General features: G+C 34.7%; 2 long non-coding RNA genes across 2 annotated transcripts in view; both read left to right on the plus strand.

Annotated features, from left to right (window-relative positions):
* The window catches only part of LOC148955470 (uncharacterized), a 40,996-nt gene extending 26,540 nt beyond the window's left edge, over positions 1 to 14,456 (plus strand). Inside the window, exon 3 of the long non-coding RNA XR_016143084.1 lies at positions 12,356 to 14,456. This is a non-coding gene — a long non-coding RNA (uncharacterized LOC148955470). The remainder of the gene's footprint in view (positions 1 to 12,355) is intronic.
* LOC148955468 (uncharacterized) overlaps positions 1 to 14,641 on the plus strand; it is a 257,094-nt gene that overhangs the window by 115,760 nt on the left and 126,693 nt on the right. The gene's annotated exons all lie outside the window — the stretch shown is intronic.

Consider the following 14,641-nt stretch of genomic DNA (forward strand, 5'->3'; position numbering starts at 1 on the left):
AGGCAAGAATGTCCTCCATTTCTAACCTTATTTGTCATAATAATTGACTTTGTTTTGAGATCTTGCCAATTCTATGGTAAGGTTTAGTTGGACCCTCAGAAACAACTTTATGACTGCCTTCTCTGATTACATAGCTCTTGTTATTCATTTCGCAGAAGATTTTCAGAGGAACAATGAAGATCTAGCTTCAAAAGCATCCCAAACGGGATTGAAGAGTAATTTGAATAAACCAATGCAGTCCAAAACGATGTTATCACCACGCTAGCCGCAGGTCTTTTACCTGGGGGAAATAGAAATTGAAGAAGTGCCTAAACAAATTTAAGTATACTGCCTAAGTAGTACATTAAGTCAAAACGGATGGAGTTATAGAGAGAACATCCTTTGTATGACATATGCAGGAGCCAAATTCTCTAGAAATATCTAATAACCATTTTAACATATGCGTGTGAATTTAGAGCCTTGGACTTGAAAATTATTGCCTGTGATGCACTTGCTTCGAACTTCTTAGGCAGATAAAGTACCCAATATCAAGGTGGGATCACAAAAAACCTCAAATAATCTTTCAAGTCCAACTTTTTAGGTGGGCGATACTAAGGTCACATTACACGAATGAAGCAAGGACAACTCCCCAAAATCGTTTGGGGCTAGCTTCCGCCGGACCTCTGTAAGGGTGGGAGACAACAAGTCACCATCGGTCGTTCTCTTGAAGGTGAGGCAAGAGTTATACAATCATCCCTCAATAAACTGTGATCTTTGGCTCAGAATTGTCAGGCTTGGTGGTGTTGTCTGTTTTTGTCTTTGACTTGTATCATTTAAGATTTTGCTAAAAAAAAAAAAATATGTTTAAACTTTCTCAGCACCAAACCAACAGACATCAACCTAACTACATACGCCGTCCTCCATCCCAATATATTCAAACCCTAAATAATTTCTGAGACCACTTTAATAATTTCTGAGATATTCAAAACCTCCCTCATCACACACTCCCAAGAACTTCCAAATCTCTTTAACTTTCTCCTTAGTCTCGCTAATTCGTTCTCTCAAACTGATACTTGCTTCACTTCCAAAGCGCCACACATTTTTTTTTTTTTTTTGTTCTTTTCTATATATTTTTCTGTAACTTTAAGACTGTCTGCCCCATGCTCAAAATATTCTGACAATCTTGCTTTACTTGTTTCTTCATCAAAAATATGGTCCTGTTCGTATCTTCCCTGGGACATATGGACAAATACAGATGGACTGTTCTCTCTCAATTTTTTAACATGCCTAAAAAATATTTTACTGTTATTCCATCTGGCTGTATTTAAGATTAGCAGCAATTTATTCAGGGCCTCTACCTCAAAATTTTTTAATTCATATTTTAATGCTTTCTCCACCTCCCTTAAATTTCTTATATTTTCTTATGATTTATCTCTCAATTCTTGTACAAGCCCCTCGGTTCTACTGAAAATGAAGCAGGTTCACTAATATTCCTAGCTGAGTTTCTAACATTCTTCCCTAAAAAGAGAAGTCCAGGGAACATCCAATTTGAACGCACGCTTTTTGCAATCATTGGCCCATCTTAGTCAGAACATGGTTTTCCACATTTGGTGATGGTCTTGTACAGAAAAATCAAATAATGCACAAGTAATCACAAGGCTATTGTCTACAACTCATAATATATTCATGCCTACAAATATTATATGACTTTTGGGAGGCAGTCTATGAAACGTAACGTACCTTTAAAAAGATGTTTTTTGGCCCAAAAATGCCCACCGAATTTCTCGCCGTTTAACCAAACACATGGAAAACTATACGTCTCTCCTTTCGCCAGCGAGTCTAGGGGACTTATCAGTCATGTTTCAATCCTATAACATGGTATTCTTCCTGAGACTACAAGCGGCCAAGCCTATTAGGCTACTAATAGGCTTAGATTACTTGTTTGCCTGTGAGTCCAAGCAAATTTAATCGCCTATATATATATATATATATATATATATATATATATATATATATATATATATATATATATATATATATATATATAATTTATGTATATGAGCAATAATTTTGTATTTATTTATGTATGTCATGTATGTATACAAGCGGCCAAGCCTATTAGGCTACTAATAGGCTTAGATTACTTGTTTGCCTGTGAGTCCAAGCACATTTAATCGCCTATATATATATATATATATATATATATATATATATATATATATATATATATATAATATGTGTATATATATGAGCAATAATTTTGTATTTATTTATGTATGTTTGTATTTATGTTCTCGAAAATTGCTCCATTTTTTTTCAGGAAAATTGGTATCTTTGGATATCCTCGCATAAAAAAAAAACAATCTAGATAGGTCAGAAGTCTAAGTAGAATTGTTAAGAGCCTTAATTTTTGTTTTTGCAAATGACGTCAGGTACTATGTTAGTACATCATACAAGCATTTCTGATGACATCATATATGGCATCATATAAGAAATAGCACAACAACGTCGCAACATTATATAATATAATGTCTGTTGGACGACCCAAAAAAACGAAAATTTGCAGTTGAAGTTACTATAAATTATGATTCTTTGGAACCAACACCTGAACTATCAAACTTGATAAGATGTGAAATTCGACAGCCTGGACTATCAATTGCGACAACACCAAGACGGACAGCTAAAGCAAAGGCCATTGCTAAATTGTCTGAAGTAATCAAAATCCAAAAACGTATTAAAAATGACAACGAAGAGCAAAGACACGCGGTTAGAAGACACAACGCCAAACAAGTGAGGGAGTCAAAAATCAAAATAAAGAGCAAGGACTTAATGAAAGTTAACCCCGACAGTGACAATCGAAACGGGTCAAAATTGAAAATGATAGCGATGATGATTGGATTTGGGGACATGGATAGGGTCGTCAATGCCTACCATACCTTTGTTAAAAAAAAACAAAGGTTCGGTGATATGTATTTAATAATGACAAAAGGTTAGCCGAGGTCCATTTGGACGTCTTGACATCAAGGAAAGACTCAAATTGTCTGTGTTTAGAAGAAAAGCGACAATGAAAATCTATTTATAGAAGCCTGGCGCTTGCCCCAAAACTTTGTTAAATAAACAAAGGTTTGGCGATATGTATTTCATAATGACGAAAGATAAGCCGAGGCGTAACCAAACAAATGGAAAATGATAACGATGATGATTGGGTTTTGGAATTTAACATGGATAAGGTCATCAATACCTGCCTTTTTTTTTGAAAATCAAATATATGGACTGAGTAAATCGCTGGAAGAAAAATAAGTTTTGGTCCCATCACCTGAATAATTGAAAGAAACAAAGGTTCGACGATATGTCTGTCACAATGACAAAAGACAAGCAGAGGAAAAAGTTAGAAGTTCCACAAAAAAAAATGTAATTTCACAAAGACACCACTTCTAATCTAAGGTTTATTTGGACGTCATGACATCAAGAAAAGGCTCAAATTGTCTGTGTTTAGAAGACAAGTGACAGTGAGAATCGATATATAGAAGCCTGCTGCGTGCCCAGTGTCGGGGCCCGTAAATATATATATATATATTATATCTTTCCACGTGTCTTTGCTCTTCATTTTCTTTTTTGACTTGCTAAGATTCTCGGCGTCGCTTGTCTTCTAGTGATATGTGTCTTTGCTCTTTATTTTTATTTTTGAATCGCTCAAATTCTCGTTTTCGCACATCTTCTAGCTGCCCTTGTCTTTGCGCTTACGAATTCTCAAAAACGAATTCTCGTTTTTGCATATCTGCTAACCGCCCTTTTCTTTGCTCTTTATTTTCATTTTTGAGACTGGCTGTTTTACATCTTCTAACCGCCTCTTCTAATCTACTTCAGCTTGATGACCGCCATATTATAATATTAAATAAGAATACCCTCAGATTTCATTCCAAATTAAAAGATGTGAATTTTTAGCTTAGGAGGTTGTAGTCCAGCATCATGATGTTCCTTTTAAAACAAAAACCATGAATTTCTTTCTACGTTCCAGACTACGGAGCCGTGGGAGTATGTATTTTGTTATGTAGTATTATATCATTATTGACATTGTATTTTCTCTATTGTGTTCTAGGTCAAGCTTGAAATGGCAAAATACGCCATATCTATGGCTAGAAAGATTGGTGCTGCCAACATTTACTTCACACCAAAACAGATGGTTTTGCCAAGCTCGGCTAGATTCGAAACTTACAATGCTATGCTTTTAGCTGTTTTTCTTCCTCTAATGGCTGTTGCCCAGCATCGACCAAGTTTGGATATTTCCGTGTTTAATTGGTTGCTATCTTTTTCTCTTATTTCTTTTTGTCGTGTTTCTTCCTGTCTTCTTGTTTCTTTCGAGCCAAGGTCCTGCATATCTTTGAAAATCCTACACATTTGGTTCTTACTTTAATATCTACCGTAAATAACCTACCGCAATCTTTTACAGAGGTAATTAAGATCAAAAAATATATAAACAGAAATTTGGCTATAAATATAGATAGACCCCGGCGCCGCCCCGATGAGGGAAGCGCGGCGGCGCCAAAAACAGTGCGCCGCGCCGCTGGTAGGATGTCGGCGGTGCGCCGCCGGTGCGATCAATGTTGTCCGCAAATATTAAACTTCATCAGTCTTTCTCAAATCACAGCTTAAATTTGCAACAGATTCGAGCCTATTCATGAGTTCAAAACTTCACAAGTCGCTGGCTGGAAACTGTTCTTCTTCGTTATTCATCAAGAGAAGTATAAATCTGGTAGAAACGAAATGGCTGTGGCGTTTCAGAACCCTTGTTTAATAGTTGAAGTATCTTTTAGCTATGTATTCTTAACATAAATAATTATCAAAATTAGTAGTTTTTTTTCATCGAGCAATGCTGCATACAAAACTTCAAATACCGTATCACAAAATTCGTCAGTTATCTGGGTAAAAACTTTGAATATAAGTTTTAACTTAGAAGCTGAATTTTTTCATAATGCCCTTTGCCAATATCTGCTTTGTCACCTTTAAAACAGTTGAAATGGGTGACTTTGATATTGATCGTTTTTTTTTCGCTCTTTTAGATTCCTAAAAAGCCTTCCTTGTATTAAAAAGGGTTTTAATAACAATTAAAAAAATACATCAAGCATAAGTCACGAAAATTTTGTTAACTTTTAAATTATCATATGGGTTGGACAAAGATGTTGTACGGAGTATTTTTGCTTGAATTCTTCATCCTTTAATTTACATGTGTTGATTCATGTTTCAAAGCATTATCCAACTGTCGAAATATACTATACATAAAACATAAAACAATAGTTACAATACACAAAAGAACATACAATTGCAAGCAGAAATATATGTAAGCACATCAACCTGTCCTGCCAATTTTTTCCACAATGATTTATAATCATTTTGAATAGGATAACTTAAAATTTCACCTTAAAAAATAATCAAGCATCAGTTCCCAATGACGAAATGTGGATGACCCACCTCAGTACTGGAAGGAAAATCAGGAGCGAATCTACAGCATTTTCGTTGGGGGGGGGGGGGGTAAGAGGGGTCAAGAACCGGATATTCAAGTAGCATGGTCTATATTAATAGATTTTTCTCCACATTATTGGAGGGGAAAATGCCCCTCCCAAATAACGTCCCTGAGGAAAATGGAAGTTAATTTCCAATCAATGTGTCAGTCTCAACCAATTAGCTTGGTCGAACTTAAATGAATTTATATAATGGACGATATAAGAAAATTGAACAGCTTTTCGAAGAGCATGCATAGCAGTTCAACGTAATCTTGTATGATTCGAATATGTTTCTCAATTATAATTAAACTAAAATGAAAACATTTCCTTATGGGTATTCTCATTGAATTTCCTTTCTTTTAAGATCGTGGCAACGCGTGACGGGTAAGCTGGTATACTAATGAAAGTCCAAATATTAGTATATGTAAAAAAAGGTATTTTTCAAAATAGTGAAGTGGGACAAAAAATTTAGGGGTCAACTGGTCGAAAAAAAAATCCTTCAGTCAAACTTGGAAGTCTATTCTAACTGTGGTATCTGGCTATAATTGTCACGAATAAAAATCAATTTATTCACTTTGTGTGGACTTGGGTTGCTTTCAATAAGAAAATTCAAGATATTATTATTTGAATATAATAATTCCCTACCCCACCCCCTCTGGACACCACCTTGATAGGATACCGTCTGCTTTAAATTAAAAGAAATAACTTTTTGGCATCCCTGCTTTCAATAAAAAAAATAAATAAATAAATGAATCAAAGTACTATCTCTTAAATATAATAATTCCCTATGCCCCCCACCTCTGGATACCGTCTTGATAGGATACCGTCTCTACTTTAAATTAAAAAATAGCTTTTTGGCATCCCTGCTTTCAATAAAAAAAAATCAAGTTACTATCACTTAAATATAATAACTCCCTACCTCTAGATACCATCTTGATAGGATACTGTCTCTGCTTTACATTAAAAAAAATATAATATTTTGGCATCCCTGCTTTCAATAAAGAAAATTCAAGATTATATCATTTAAATATAATACTTCCCTAGCCCCCCCCCCCTGGATACCATGCACCTTGATAGGGTACATCCTCTGCTTTAAATTAAAAAAAATAATTAATTTTTTGGCATCCCTGCTTCAAAAAATAAAAAAATTTGACATATTATCATTTAAATATAATATTTGCCCACCGCCCCCCCCCCCCCTTCTGGATACCACCTTGATAGAATACTGTCTCCACTTTAATTTGAGAAAATAACTTTTTGCCATCCCTGCTTTCAGTAAAAAAAAAAATCAAGGTACTATCACTTAAATATAATAACTACCAATAACCCCCCCCCCCCCCCCGTCTGGATACCATCATCTTGATAGGATACTCTATCTGCTTTAAGTTAAAAAAAAAAAAATTATGTCTAAGACATCTCCGATGTCTAAATATAGACATCGGAGATATTTCCTTCTGCCCAATTTATAACAACTTCATTTCAAAACACTCGATCAATATTTTCGCCGAGTCTAATTTAAGACAACCTGTTACCCTACCTAATGAATACCGAAGTTGCAGAATTGTGAAGTGTATTGCCAGGCAACGGATACTTCTTCAATCCAACTGGTGGTTTTTCTTTCATTTATTACCGACTGTTTTTTTTTTTTATTAAGTGTCTATTTTGCTATATTTTTTCATTTCTATGTTTGATAGAATTTTGAAAAAAAATACTTGAAAAGAAATGTCGACAACCGGTGTCGACCAATGTCTTTTAACATATTTAACCTATGTCGAAGCTTACAATCAATCAATCAATCAATTTATTCATACTAGAACTCAAACCCTCTTTTAAAAGCGACCTTCTCCGGTGAACTGGAGGAATTATGCTAGCTCGGTGAAGCAACACAAAATTGCGTCCTTCCATAGGAGTCACATGATTAAAGCTTCTAGGCAGGGACGGATGTCAAATTAGTGTGGGGGTAATCAATAAAAACTAGGCTCCTTGTCGGTTTTTTCGCCCCTCCAACACTATAATCAGTGCAGATTAGGCCTTCTAGGGGGGCACGTGTTCCTATATCCACCCCTCCTTGTAGGCGCAATTGAGAGGAAGATGCCCAAGGTTTTTTCACGCTTCAAAAGCAACCAGGGTCGAACGTAGGACATAATACATCTCTCGCACGTACCCGAGGGAAGGGGGGAGCCCCCCTCCTAGTCTCACGATTTCCATACTGTTTATCCATATTTTTATATAATTAGCTTCGTTTTATGTTTCAACAAAAAGGGGGGCCTCCTTCCCCCTAAAAAAGTAAGATCATGCATGGTTCAGCTAATTCAAAAACATAATTCATGTGTGGTATTACATTTTACTATGTTTGATAGACATCGACAGCAGCGGTGAAAAATTTTATTGACCCACATCTCTTCGTTAACTAATTCACGTGCAAAAAAGAGACAATTTTAATAATTTTACCCTCCAGAAGTGGCCCTTTTCAGAAAATGAAATGGATGATTTTTTAACCTGTAAATACACATTCCCTTACAAATATTACAATCATACCTCTAAGTATCGCGAGTAAAAACAGCCATCTACCCAATAGTTTTATGATTCACTTCACGAGCGACAAAGTACCCCTGCCAAAGGTGTGAATTGGAATTGTGAATTGGTGAATTGTGAATTATGAAGGTGTGAATTGGAATTGTAATGTCTATGTTTGATAGACATTTCTATGTTTGATAGAATACTGTCTCCACTTTAATTTAAGAAAATAACTTTTTGCCATCCCTGCTTTCAGTAAAAAAAAATCAAGGTACTATCACTTAAATATAATAACTTCCTATGCCCCCCCCCTCTGGATACCATCATCTTGATAGGATACTCTATCTGCTTTAAGTTTAAAAAAAAAAATTATGTCTAAGACATCTCCGATGTCTAAATATAGACATCGGAGATATTTCCTTCTGCCCAATTTATAACAACTTCATTTCAAAACACTCGATCAATATTTTCGCCGAGTCTAATTTAAGACAACCTGTTACCCTACCTAATGAATACCGAAGTTGCAGAATTGTGAAGTCTATTGCCAGGCAACGGATACTTCTTCAATCCAACTGGTGGTTTTTCTTTCATTTATTACCGGCTGTTTTTTTTTTTTTTTTTTTTTTTTTTTTTTTTTTTAGTGTCTATTTTGCTCTTTTTAGATTCACTTCGGAATTTTTTTTTTTTTTTTTTTTTTTTTTTTAGCACTTAAGACGACTTGGTGGAGATCCTTGTCAAAATATTTGCTTGTTTTTCGTATTCATATTTGTCCACTGGCTGACAAAATCCTCGTTTTCTCATCTATTTTTTTATTTTTCATTATTTCCTTTCCTCTTTTGGTTTCATACGTCATGTATAGCCAGTGGGGTCTTAAAAGTATCTTGGTAGCATTGTTAGTAAAGATGATGGGAGTGGTGAAGATGTTAAAAGTAAGCAAGATGTTTAAAGATGGTAAGGAACATAAATGAGCAAAACAAAATTAGAAATAAAGGAAGTTACAGTGATGGCAGTGGTTAAATAATGTTCTGAAGTATCTGCGATCCAAAAAACAAATGAAAATTTGCTTTATGTTTTCCAGATAAATTCCCTATGAATTGTTTCGGGAACTCGGCTGACTGAACGTATTTCAAACAGTGGGCTGTACGAAAAGTGTAGTTCAATCCCTCTTTCTAAGGCTATAATGACAGAAATGTTGAGGGGGCTAATTTACGTTCTGTGAATGAAGGATGATAGATTGCCGAAGATTGTCCTTTTTAGCCAACCTTCTAAGCCTAGACGGCGCTCCAAAAAACGAAGGAGAGTTTGCTATATGTTTTCCAGAGAAATTGCCGTACGTTTTAAAACATATTGTTTTAGTTACCTGAATCACTGACCGCATCTCAAGCAATAAACTGTGCGACAAATGCTGTCCAATCCCGCTTTCATGGACTATAATGAAAGAAAGGTTGAATCGGTTGGGACACATTCTACGGATGAAGGATGACAGATTGCGAAAGACCTTCCTTGTTGGCCAACCATCTAGGGCTAAACGAAGAACAGTTTGGCCCCGAATTGGGTGATAGGATGTCGCACGGGAAGCTTTGAGGGAAATTGGAAGTTACGGAGAAAATGAGTGGTTACAAAGAGGAGCTTTGAATAGATTGGGATAGAGAAAGAGCGTGCATAACTGTTGGCCTCTTTCACTTTGTGGTTTAGTGATTTGCTAGTTGAACTAGCAGAATTAATCCTTGTATACAGGATTGTTGATAAATGATGTTGCAAACATATTAAGTGAAGGAATTGTAGGTGTAGACCAGATTAATGTAGATGAATTAAAAGATGCGATCAAATCCATGAAAACAATGAAAGCACCTTGGCCTGATATTGTTTTAAACTTGGTAATTTGAAAAAATTCTAACATATTTTCTTTCACCTTTTTAAATATAATTAATGCATATTTAAATAAATTGTCTTATTTCCCAAAAGCATGGAAAGTAGCTAATATATTGTCATTAAGGCGAGGGTTCGAATCCTAGTGTATTCAACTACTTGGTTTGGGACAGGGGTCAGTGGCGTGACTTTGTAAGCTCAGTCAGAGTCAACCCAGCTCTAAATGGGTACCTGGAGAAATCCGTAGAAGGTAACGAGTCCCCCCATTTCACCTCTTGGGCCAATAAACGGAGATAAGCACCGCCAATAGGGACTCTAAAGTCCAATGCCGGATTCTTTACCTTTACCTTACCTTAAGAAAGAAAATAAAAATGATGTTAGCCTGAAGTCTTATCGCCCTATTACACTATTGTCTAGCTTAGGTAAAATTTTTGAACGCATTATTATAAATTGAATAATGTGAGTCTCGAGTGTGAGTGGATTTCTTCTCTGTAATTTGGTTTTTGAAATGGTTAAACCAAAGTAGATGCCATTGATAATATAGTAACTTTAGTTGAAAATAATAAGAAGCGAAATTTGTTTACTTTAGTTTTATTTTTTGACATGAAAAGGCCTTTCGACAATGCTTGGCATCCGGGTATAACTAAATAACTTTATGATAAAGTTTGTCCAAATGGCATCTTGAAATTAATTCATAGTTATTTATTGAATCGTGTTGTTTTCTACGATAATAATGTAATATGTGAACTAGAAAGATCTTGCCCACAAGGAGTTATTTTATCACCTATAAGGTTGCCCTCCTCTGAGGACTAGATACACAGAGAGGGAGATGTGAGGTTGGCTCCTTCATCCGTTCTAACTTATGGTTGTCAGCTTAAGAAGACTTTGGGTAACATGCCTTACTAAATGCTCTACCTTAACGTATCGATTTTAATCTATAAATTTAGCTACTCAAATGTCCCAAGGAAACAACCAAACTTTGGTAGTAGTTAATTGAGGCATTAGATTTATATCGGTACTCAAAATTCGGTGACAACTGGATTTTAATTTTAAGTTGGATAAGAATAAAAATAGGAGAAAACGTTGAATCCTCTGCTATTGAATACACTCCAATTGTGTCCGTCGGAATTGATTGGTGTGGCACGGTGTGTGTCGCATTTTTTTTTTTTTTTTTTTTTTTTTTATAATTTTTATAAGCTAATACCATTTTACCTTCCAAATGGTTTTTTTATCATGCCGTTGGCTTTTCGCAGGCATGTACAACCTTCTTTTCTTCTTCAAGGTATGAAATTGCAAATGTCCCTGATTGCTTACGTTTTCCTTGCTTTGTATTTTTTAGTCCCGGTTCACCTACGAAACTGATAATCTCTGTGTGTTAGTAGAGCTAGAGTACTTGCGCCGTCCTTGATCTTCAATCTATTGGATGTCCTGCCGTATTTTTTTTGTTAAGAATCGCCGTTTATATTCTTAGGAGAAACAAGTTCGGAATTTTCGTTTAAATTTTTTATCTCTTAGGAATTTCCATTTTATAACTAATACATTTTCTTACAGTTTTTTTAATAGTTAGTTTTAATTACAATGCGCTGTGTTAGTCAAATTACAAATTATAAGGATCGCCTTGTTCATTTTCTCGATAATCGTATTTGAAATCTCTCATTAAAGTTTTATTATCCCAGAGTTCTCTTATTGAAGTTTCAATTATATTTTATGCAATAGGGGCTGCAATTCAGGAATTGCGGGTATTTTGAGTATAAAACAAGCAAATGAAATATAGCATGGGGGATTGTAGAGAGAATGTAGAATCTTTTTTTATCAACTTCTATTTAGTCTTAAAATATTGCAAATATATTTTAGTTCATACGAATGCTCCTAGTTTTGCTCTACGAAAAGTATGGTTCAATTCCGCTTTCTAGGGCTATAATGAGAAAAAAGTTGAGATAGCTAGGGCACGTTCTGTGAATAAAGGATGACAAGTTGCAGAAGATAGTTCTTTTCGGCCAACCGTCTAGGGCTGAACTGAAAGCATGTCTTCCGCGGGTGGGGTGGGGGGGGGTGTAAAGAGGAAGGCCTTGAATAGATTAGCATAGAGGAGGAGCATGTTTAGCTTCGTTAGCCTCATGCGGCTTGGTGCTGCAGTGAGTTATTGTTAGTAGTAGTATTTTTGCTTTCAGTTTTGACATTTTCTGTTGGTTTGGGGGGAGGGGGGGGCTATCAACTATTTGTATTGGGAAAGGGGCTGAAAAATTTTCTCCGATCCTAGTAAAAGAGTGTATAAATTCCCAGCCTGTCGTCTGACAGGCCTTTTGGGTAAAAACAGGTACTAATTCGGTATTAATTAAAAATAAAATAGGAATTATTTCGCGTCCTGTTTCTGAGCTAGAATATGGTCAGTGAGGAATAAACCTGAGATGGAGATTAGAACAAGATTAGAATGGATAGTTTATATATCTAATCTTATAAAATACTAATAATAATTTTTTTTTATATAGAATTACGACTGACGACGAATGACGAAAATGACGACGGAAGTGAAGATCGACCTTATTACATGTCAAATGATTTAATGGATATTTTTTGAAAGTGAAACATGAAAGCAGTTTAAAGCTTCGCTCTGTTTAACCTCTTTTTTATGTGTTTTCAGAATTTTCTTTCTGTATATCTCATTAGTGGCTTCTTTTTACTTTTTTATTTGGAATATTACCTTTTTTCATAGATTAACAACATATTAATATATATTTCTATTATTTAAATTAATAATTTGTTTTACATATAGTAAAATAGTAAACAGAATAATCTGTTCAGTTAAAATTAAGTAAAATAAAATAATCAAGGTGAAATTAGAATTAAAAACCAGATATCTTAAGTGGTCAAGAATTGAAGTCAACCCTAATAAATCAAAAAATTAAACCAGTTACTAATAATATTGCATCAAGTATAATTTTTGCAGATTGATTTTTGATTAAATTTGGTTTTACTTTACTTTACTTTGATTTTAATTTCATTTTCTTCATTGTTTGAATCTTTGAATGGGGGCTTTGGTAAGGCTGTGGTATGAGTTTGGTCTTTCAGTCATAGAGATTTAAAATCTTTGCGTCAATATCAAAATATTTGGCTCTAAGTTAAATAAAGGAGACCATGCCTAACTTTTTGTGACAAAATTGGGGGGTCAGGGTAGTGTTGGTGGGCCTGCATGGTACCACCAGTCAAGGGGTTTCAAAATAATTGAGTTGGCTCTGTCTCAATGATAAAACTGGATCCGTTAGTGAGACTGACTACTAAATTCTTTTGACTACTCGATAATTTCTCACAAGTGATGAAGAAAAAGGAGCTGCAAAAAACAATGCTAAATGTAAATAGCCCTGGACCTCTTAGTGAAGGGTTTTTTAGTTCTCAAAACTATGCTCCACAATTTTCGAACACCTGTGTTGATAAAGAATCATTTAACTAATTGTTCAAAATCTGTTGCTTCTCTTCTGCTGACCGTTAGGAATCAGTATGTTTGCATTTAGTTGTGTTGTTAGTAGATATGTTTCTCAACTAATTTTTGCTTTAAATAGATGTTATTCATGTGATCTTAAACTAGCTGCTAAAGAAATGAAGTTTCCTGAATTGGCAAGTGGCTAACCTACTTGTGATATTTATTACTTGAAAAACATAAGAGATAACATTTTATTTTAGGAAAATTAATCATATTTAATGATATTACAAATAAGACCTATATACATTCACATTGTTTTTACAATAAGTATTTATGCTTTTGAGTGTAAAACATAATTTGATAGTTTTGTTAAAGTAACACACTTCTAAGCTAGCCATATTTCCAACAAATATCCTAGCTCATCTTATTAGCATAACTTCTTTTAACGATGTGAAAGCGCTTTGGAATTTGACATTGTTTAGTTGGTTTCAAAGTTTTGTTTTTTCATTCCTCGATGACACGCCAAGCTTTTAAAAAGTGACGAACCAATACAAAAAAAAGATTTGAAATTTCATTCAAAAAAGGTATTGAGAATTCAATGAAAAAAGACTTAGAAAATTCTATAGATTTTAGCCAAAAAATTGAAACATTTATTGAAGTTACCAGTGGCGTCAATTCGCGGAAATGAAGGCTAGGACAAAAACATTGGAAGATCCTAGGGGAGGAGGGAGTTATTGTCGCTTTGACGAAAGTGCCCCTAAATATATGGCTAATTTCGAATGGTACCTATATTCCGGGATATTTTCTTCGTCAAAATCATCGTCTAACATTATTAAAGAAAAAAGTCAAAGAACCAGGTTTTTTAAGAAATTTTGTTATTAACTATCGTGCAATTTGCTTAACCGTTTTGGAATAAAGGGCCAATAGTATAAAGCTATGGTAAAAGTCTGGCTTTGTCTTTTTTGTTTTTGCTTGATAAAAAAGTGTGCCTTCTGTGCCATTCATTTTGCGTTTTGTCGTGTAATTGCTTTATGGCACTTTTATTATTCATGTGTAAAGTAGAATGCATTTTTACTTGCGCCTGAAATTATTGTGTTGTGACTTTCAATTTACTTTTACAGTTTTTGTGGCTGTGAGAGGATGGTTTTGTATAAATAAATTATATTGCGTAATTTGCTTTATTTTTTATGATATCCCTGATAAAATAGGTGCTCTTTTCTTTTTTTTTCTTTTTTGAAATGAGGGACAGGCATATTTGCAGGATTTTTTTTTGTTGAAGAGGGGGGGGGCAATAACAATTATTTTCTGAAAAATTTGAATAAGAAGTGCGGTGGTGTCAGTTGGGGCGGTGGAAGTA

This window comes from Artemia sp. Qi Xiang Cuo, chromosome 2 (assembly GCF_049724085.1).
Source record: "Artemia sp. Qi Xiang Cuo chromosome 2, ASM4972408v1, whole genome shotgun sequence".
NCBI lineage: Eukaryota > Metazoa > Arthropoda > Branchiopoda > Anostraca > Artemiidae > Artemia > Artemia sp. Qi Xiang Cuo.